Genomic DNA, 9,185 nt, shown 5'->3' with positions numbered 1-9,185 from the left:
CCCTCAGCCTCTCTGTGCTCAAGGCTAGTGCTCTACCACTTAAACCACTGTATCACTCCTGGCTTTTTCTGTGATTAATGGGAGATAAGAGTCTCAAAGACTTTCCTGCTTTGAACTGTGATCCTCAGATCTCAGCCTCCTGAGTAGTTAGGATGGTGCCCAGCTATATTTTCATTTTTAAATAACATTTTCCCCACAAAAGAGGCCAGGGCTTTTGAGAAATGGCTGATTTTAGAGAATGGTAGAAAGGTACAAGATGACCTGGAACATCTTGTTCCAGGAGACTAAGGCAAAGCTTCTCACTGGCCTCATCTACAGTAATTGAGATGTGACAATAAGAGGAATAATGAGTTATATAGCCCACTGCCAATAAGAACAAAGCACTGAGGAGGTGGGGAGGGAAGGGATAGTAGGGGAAAAATAAAGGAGGGGATAACAATGCTCTGTAGGAAATATCCTCATTATTTTACTCATGTAACCATAACCCCTCTGTACAATATCTTTACAATAAAAAAATTAAAAAAAAACAAAAGCAGCAGGATTTACAAATGGCAAAAGAAATTTACTAATTTCAGTTCCAAGAATTTTTCATTTTTTCATCTAAAATCTTATGCTAGATTGGGTATGTGTATTTGTGCGTGCATGTGTGCATGCCTGCCTGCCTCCTTGCCTGCCTACCTGCCTGCCTGCCTGCCAACCTCTCAGTCCTGGAGCTTGAACTTTTTTCCCCCCACTCTCTCTCTCTCAAGGCTAGTGCTCTATCACTCGAACCACAATTCTGCTTCTGGCTTTTTGCTGGTTAATTAACAGTCTCATGGACTTTTCTGCCCTGTCTGGCTTCAAACTGCAATCCTCAGATCTCCTGAGTGGCTAGCATTACAGGCATGAGACTATTGGTGGCTGATGATTCTAGATATTTTAAGAGATTAACTAATTGAGTTAATTTCTAGATAACTTGGAGGTTAAAAAAAAGGTTAAAAAATAGAATAACGTTTTAATATATAAAGTCAATGTATTGTTCTCCAGTGGAGAAGCACAATCTTACTATAGAATAGGGGAGAGCAAATCCTGGGCAGACATAAATAATATACATTCATACTGGTGAATCACCACTAAGTAAAATCAGTTCCTTAGAAATAAACAATTTACCATTGAGTAAACCTGGAATTTAAGTTTATTTATCAGATTGTACAATATTTTTAAGTAATTTTAAAGAAATAGATTCTGAAATGAAATTCACAAGAATTGGAGATCTAAATATTTCAGCATAATAATAATTTCAAGGACACAGAAGTCAGGAGTCTAGAAGATTGAGAGAAAAAGTAAAGGTACATTTTGTCCAGTGATTAGATTTTTTTAACCTCCTATAAATAGGCACCATTTAAATTTTCTCTAAAATTAGTTTACCCTATTTTTAACTTTTAGTTTGTCTCATAATTTTAAACATTATTTTAAACTATAAAAGTATAGGGCTGGGAAGGTGGTTCAGTGGTCGAGTGCTTGCCTTCATGCATGAGGCCTCAGGTTCGATTCCTCAGCACCACATAAGCAGAAAAAGCTGGAAGTGGTGCTATGGCTCAAGTGGTAGAGTGCTAGCCTTGAGCTGAAGAGCTGAGGGACAGCCTCAGGCCCAGAGTTCAGGCCCCACAACCGACAAAAAAAATTATTATGTATGTACATATATATAAAGTATAGCCTAATTGAGAAACATTTGACATAATAAAAAATAATGAGTCCTTCTCTGCACTCTAAAGTAGGCCACAAAAATAAACAGTTAATTTTGTGTCCTTCTAGACTTTTTTTCCTATGCTATGTCAAGGCATCTATATGTACATGGGTTTTGAAAATCGGATTTAGTTCTATACAATATTGTGTTTCTTATTTAACAATTATGTTTTTGTTTTTATTTTATCAAAGTTCTGCATGTATATATAGGTATAAAAGTCAAATAATTCAACTAGTAAAAAATGTTTAATCATCATATAACACATTTGTTTTATAACATGGTTTATTATTTGTTATATCAATGGTTTAAAACTCAAAAAATACAAGATGCACAAAAATTTCCCATCTTTGTCCTTGAGATATCCATATCTACTCATGGGCAACTAGTGACATTTGTTTTTCTTCATCTTTCATTTATATAAAAATATGTGTACATAAGTACCTATATACACCCCTGGAAGTTTGTAGAGGCTTTGTCTTTTTTGAGACAAGGCCTTGCTCTGTAGCTCAAGCTGACCTGGAATACTGTGTAGACCATACTGATCATACTGATCATACTGATCTCTAACTTACTGTCCTGCCTCAGTCTCCTAAATACTGGAATTATAGGCATGCACTATTATGCCTGATATTGAAGATATTTTCATATCATTATGTAAATGGCTTCCTTAGGTTTTTGTTTAGTTTTATCTTTTGTTTTTGCCTGTACTAGGGCTTAAAGTTAGAATGCCATGATTGCTCTGTTTGCTTGCTTGACTGGCATCCTAACACTTGAACCACATCTCCAGCCTGCCTGGTTTTTTGCTGGTTATTTTGAAGATGGAATCTCATAAACTTTTCTACTTAGGCTGACATAAAACTACAATCCTCTGGATCTCTGCATCTGAGTAGCTAGGATTACAAGTGTGAGCCACCAGCACCTGCATATTTTGGGGACTGGTTTTTGATGTAATTGTATTTTTGTTTGTTTTGGCACTGCTGGGATTTGAACTCTGGGACATGCACTTGCTAAGTAGATGCTTTTACCCTTTGAACTGTGCCCCATAGCCCATTTTGCTTTTGCTATTTTTCAAATAAGATCTCCCCTTATATATGAGCCATCCTCAACCATGATCCTTTTATTTATACTTGCCATGTAGGTGATATGACAAGCATATACCACCATACTAAGCTTTTTGTTGTTGTTGTTGTTCGGTCATGGGGCTTGAACTGTGGGCCTGAATGCTGTCCCTCAGCTCTTCAACTCAAGGCAAGTGCTCTACTATTTGAGCCACAGTGCCACTTCCGGTTTTCTTGTGGTTAATTGGAGATACGAGTCTCATGCACTTTCCTGCCCAGGTTGGCTTTGAACTGCGATCCTCAGATCACAGCCTCCTTCGTAGCTGGGAATACAGGCATGAGCCACTGGTGCCTGGTCACACTAAGCTTTTTATTGGTTGAGGAATTTTGGCAAACTTTTGCTCAGGTTGGCCTCAAACTTCAGTCAACCCCATCTTTGCCCCCTAAGTAGCTAGGATTATAGATGTGAACCCCTAAGCACACCTTGCTTCCTTAGTTTTATATATTGCGATGTAGTAACATAATATCCCATTGGGTGTGTATTTATGTATGTGCATGTATATGCCTTTCTTTAATCAATAATCTGATTTATGTAATTAAATATTTATGTTGTTTTTACCTTTTTTCTCTTATAAATAATCTGTAGTAAATAACCTTGAGCATATATCATTTTGCTTCTGTATCAATTTATAGAATAAACATCTAATCAGATTAAATGGTACATGTCTGAGTTTTCCTTTACATTTGTTTTTAATTTTGAGAGAAATTGAATTCCTTTTAATAGGCATAAGATCCGTTTAGTTTTGTTTTTCCCTAAAATGACTGCTTATAACCTTTGCACATTTTCTTAGTGAATTATTTTTTAATGACATGTAGGAATGCTTTGTGTTATATAAATCAGTCAGACTTTTCACCACACACTCTACCAATATAGCCAGTTGATAATATTTTATTGTTAGCTTTTGTGTTTACATCTTATTACTATGAAAATGTTATTGTTATTCTCATCGAGTCCTACACATTGCCATGGTTACCTTTTCTTATATTATGTTCTGTTTTCCTTCCATTAATAATTGGTTCTTGGTTCACTTATTTTATCTGTTTTTCTGTATTTATCATGAATTCTTCCTTCAGCTTCTCAACAGATATGTCACTGTTGTCTAAGACCACCATATCTCTGCTCTGAATTACTAGAATAATTGCTTCCTTATTAGGCAAGACATTTGCCTCCTTGTTTTCCTCTTTCACCATTATCTGCCTATAGTCTATTCTCAGATGGCAACAAGTGGTCCTTTTAAAATGTAAGCCAATTAATCTACTGCGATAGTGGCTCTCAATTTTCCTCAGGGTAAAAGTAGTTATTTCAGTATCTATAGGATCTAACATACCCCCCAAACCTGATCTCTAACCTTATCTCCTGCTGCTTCTGCAGCTTACCTTTACCTTTCTCCCTCTTCCTTCAGCATTCTACCAACATAACCACACGATTGATTCTGATTTATCTCAAGTCTTAGTAAAATCTGGCAATGAGAATGATGCTGACCATTTTATTTAAAATTGTAAACTATACCCTTTGCACTTTCAAAAAAATATATTCCTCACTGAGCACCAGTAATCCTAGCTACTCAGGAGGCTAAGTCTGAGGACCTTGGTTCAAAGCCAACCTGGGCTTGACCACAAAAGCTAAGGGATAGTGCCCAAGCCTTGAGTTCAAGCCCCAGGATCAGCACACATACACAAAATTTATTCTGCCATCCCTGTCAATTTTCTTCTTTTAAAAAAATAGCTTTTATTGGCCACAAATATATTAGACAGCTTGTTTATTATCTTCTGCTAGAATGAAGGCTCTGTGAAAGTAGCTATATGTTAATGGTTCCAAAAAGGTATTCCAGGGGCTGGGAAGGTGGCTCAGTGGTAGAGCACTTGCCTTGCATGCCTGATGCCCTGGGTTCAATTCCTCAGCACCACATAAGCAAAAAGAAAAAAAACCGGAAGTGGCGCTGTGGCTCAAGTGGTAGAGTGCTAGCCTTGAGCTGAAGAGCTGAGGGACAGCGCCCAGGCCCCACAACCGGACCCAAAAAAAAAAGGTATCCCATAAACAGTTATTGTGAAGAAATATATTTTCTCTTAAAATGTCCCAACTCACCAGAAGGGTTTTTGTTTTCAATTTTTTGTCCCTCTTAGAGCCCCCATCTTTGATTTCAGTCTGTATTGTTTTTATTTATTGGTTTGTTTGTTTTGGCCTTCTATGTAGCTGTCATCCATAAACTTGCCAACATTGTCAATTTGAGAATTCCTTACACCCCACTCTCATGTATCTCCTAGTACCTGGACACTTTGTCTTACTTGTTCTTGCTTACTTCCTTGTTATTCAATGAACATTTTTTTTTGCTTATTCATTATTTTTTAGTGGTAGCCTCTTAAGAAAGAATGCAAATTTTTTGATATCTCCTATGTCTAAAATTATGTTCAGTTAAGTCAATGGTATGACTTGGCATAGAAATGTAGATTAGAAATACTTTCTCTTCAAGATTTTTAAGATATTGCTTTGCTGTTTTCTATCTTACAGTGATCTCAGAAATATTATGCATTTTGGTTCTTGATCTTTTATGCTTTTTTCCCTCTTTAAAAGTTCTTAAAGGTTTCTTTTTTCTCTCCAGCACTTCATATGCAAACCTTTTTCTTGTTTAATTTTCTGGCTACTCCACAAGTCTTTATGTAAACACTTGGCTTTGGTTCTAAAAAATTGTGATTTAATATTTTCTCATGACTGTTTTCTCTGTTCTTTCTAGAATCTCTTCAAATGTAATATCTCATTAAAAATCACTCATGTTCTGGGGATATGATTGAAGATTAGAAGCCTCCACTATGGGACTCTATGGATAAGAAGAAGCTTCAGGGTTGCAGAAGACAAACTATATTCTGAGGAGAGGGAGAACATTAGAAATCAAGGAAAAAGTGACAGGATGGCTCAAAAGGACAGAAAAAGAGAGAGATAACCTAAAAAAAAAGTAAGAAACAGTCCATATCTCCACCCCTAACTTCTGTGGGGGAAGTGAGCCTGAAGCTGTAAAAGACCAGGTAAGCCTGGAGAGTCTAGTCAGCACTGGTGACAATAGACTGGCAGTCCTAGACTCAGGCAAAACCTTGAATGGATTGCAGGTGCTTGAGTGTGACAGGCTAGCACTGGAGAAGAAATCTATTGCATCTCTCCCCTTATCTAAGAGCATTATATCCAGGTGCCATCTCGAGAGGAGTCTATTATTTGAGACTGAGCTACTCTGAAGACCTGTAAATAAGGAACAGTCACAAGTCAGAGACCCTGGGGATACATGAGTGGGGAATGGGAATAGTTGGGCACAGTTCTGTTGAGAAGTCTAAGTAATGTAAAGGACGTTGTTGGGAGGATGACAGTTTGTAGCCAACCAAGATAGGTTAGTGAGACCTTACCTGAGCTAAACTAAGAATAGTTGTGCTTGTGCTTGAGGCCATAGGTGAAGTCATAGTCAATAGCTTAATCTGGCAAAATAACTGTGAAAAAAATAACTATAGTATAAAGTGGAGGAAGCTGACATCTGTAATCCTAGCTACCTAGGAGGCTAAGACCTGAGGATTGAAGTTGGAAGCCAACCAGTGCAGAAAAATCCATGAGAATCTTACCTTCAATTAATTATCAGAGCCTTAAGTGGGGACATGGTTCAAGTGGTAGAATGCCAGCCTTGAGTGGAAAAAGCTAAGTGAGAATGTGAAGCCCTGAGTTCAAGCCTCAGCACTGGGGTGTGCAGGTGGAGATAGAAGACAACAAGTGCTAATGAGGATGTTAAGTAAAAGAACCCTTACTAGGCACTGGTGGCTCATGCCTGTAATCCTAGCTACTCAGGAGACAGATCTGAGGATAGCAGTTCAAAGCCAGTTCAAGCAGGAAATATACATTTGACTACCAAAGGCAGAAGTGAAGCTGTGGCTCAAACCCTAGAACACTAGTCTTGAGCACTAGAGGTCAAAGAGAGTGCCCTGGTCCTGAGTTCAAGTTCTGTGATCAACACACACACACACATACACACACATACACACACACACACACAAACACACACATACTGTTAGTAAGTATATAAATTAGTGTGGCCACCATGGAAATCAATATGAAGGCCTCAAAAAACTACAAAAAATACCTGATGATATAATTATATCACTTCTGGATATATATCTTTATAGATATATATCTATCTGTATAGATAGATAGGTAGATAGATAGATATCTCTACATAGATATCTGTCTATCTATATAGATATATACATAAAATATATATATATATATATATATATATTCAAAGGAACCAAGGTTATACCTACAATAGAGATACCTACACACCTACATTCATCTCAGCAGTATTCACAATAGGTATTCCCAAGATATTAAATCAGACAAAGTTTCTTCAATGGAAAATGGATTTTAAAATGTGAGCTAAACATACACGCACACACACCTCACCCCACCACCACTACCACCACCAACTATAACAACAATGAAGTATTATTCAGCCAAAAAGGAGAATAAACTCATATTATTTGCAGGAAAATGGATGGAACTGAAAATCATTATATTAAGTGAAATAAGCCAGACTTGCAGTTGAAGTTGGGTGAGATCTGAGGATCAGGGTTCTAAGCCAGCCTAAGCAGACAAATTTGAGAGACTAATCTCCAATTAACCAGAAAAAAAAAGCTGGAAGTAGAGGTGTGGCTCCAGTAATAGAGTACCATCTTTGATTGAAAAAGCTAAAAAAGAGTACAGAGCCCCAAGTTCAAGCCCCAAAACCAACACACACACACACAAATCAAATTGAGCCAGGCATGGTGAAACAAACTTGTTATCCCAACTCTGGTCGCTGAGGCTGAAGGATTGTGAGACCTGTAGCTCATGATAGCCTCCCTGAGAGCAGATATGCATTTGAAGTAGTTCATGATTTTGCTATATGATAGAAAGAATTTTAAAAAATAAAAAAATAGGGTCTGGGAAGGTGGCTCAGTGGTAGAGTGCTTGCCTTGCATGCATGAGGCCCTGGGTTCGATTCCTCAGCACCACATTAGCAGAAAAAAGCCAGAAGTGGCGCTGTGGCTCAAGTGGTAGAGTGCTAGCCTTGAGCTGAAGAGCTGAGGGACAGCACCCAGGCCCAGAGTTCAAGGCCTATGACTGGCAAAAAAAAAAAAAAGAAATAAAAAATAAAAAAATAGTATGCCTGAAAGAAGATCTTCTCTCTGTTGACCTTCTCTCTGCTCTGCCATTACATTCACAAATAATTACTTTAAAAATTGAAAACCATAGTCATAAAAATGACCTTAAATATCAAGCAAATTCCATGGCTGGTTTTTATGCTAAAGCTAATACCCATGAAACTTCTCAGCTAGTAAATTCTGCACCCTGAATTAGGTTCATCTGAAGACATTAAAGAAATCCAACATGTGGCACATGCTTGTAGTCCCAGTTACTTAGAAGGCTGAAGCAGAAGGATTTCAAGTTCCAGGCCAACCTAGGCAACATAGTTAGACACTACCTCAATAACAACAACAACAAAAAGTTTCTGATCACCAATGTCTCATGCTTATGGGAGGCTGAGAATGAGATGACTGAAATTTGAGGCCACCTCAGACAGGAGAGTTTAGCAAGACCCCTTCTTAATCCATATCTGGACAAGATGTCACATGGTTGTTGTCTTAGTTTCGTGGGAGGCAAAAGATTGAGAGGATTGCAATTCCAAGGTTTGAAGGATGCCCCAGGCAGAAACGTTCAAGAGACTCCATCTCAAAGACACTGTGTGTGGTGTCATCCTACCTATAACAAGAAATGAAAAACATACAGATTGAAGTCTAAGTGCACACCTGATAAAGTAATTCTGATCATAACAAAACATTGGTAAAGAAACTAGTCAAAGGAATTTATCAGGCTATCACCAGTGTCTGACTTGCCAAACCCATTTCCTGGAGAAACCTCTTGTTCTGCACTGTCCCATTATTCTACATATATCATGGAAGTGAAAGCAGAAAAAGAGCCTGAGTAGGCAATCAGGCAAAGGTCATCTCCCATAGAGGTTCTGCCTTCCTCACCAAGGCTTTGACCAGTCCTGTATGCAGGGCTGTAGACATCACATCACCATGGCCTTGAGTAGTTGTATATTCGGATTCCTGGACCCCTTGCCCTGGGCGAATTTGCACATAAACAATATACTGATTGGACCTCAGAAGTGTGTGTCAGAATGGGAAGGGGGATAAATGATACAGGAGAGCTAATGAAGGTGGACCCTCAGATTGAGTCTGGACACTGATATGGCCATAGGATGTCCAATGATCTTGAGAGTCACATAGCTCTCTACTGGAGACACCTTATTAACCTCTGCATAACATTT

This window comes from Dipodomys spectabilis, unplaced genomic scaffold (assembly GCF_019054845.1).
Source record: "Dipodomys spectabilis isolate Male_0828 unplaced genomic scaffold, ASM1905484v1 ptg000136l, whole genome shotgun sequence".
NCBI classification, from domain to species: Eukaryota; Metazoa; Chordata; class Mammalia; order Rodentia; family Heteromyidae; genus Dipodomys; species Dipodomys spectabilis.
The sequence above is the reverse complement of the archived record's forward strand: the minus strand, read 5'-3'. Positions refer to the sequence as shown.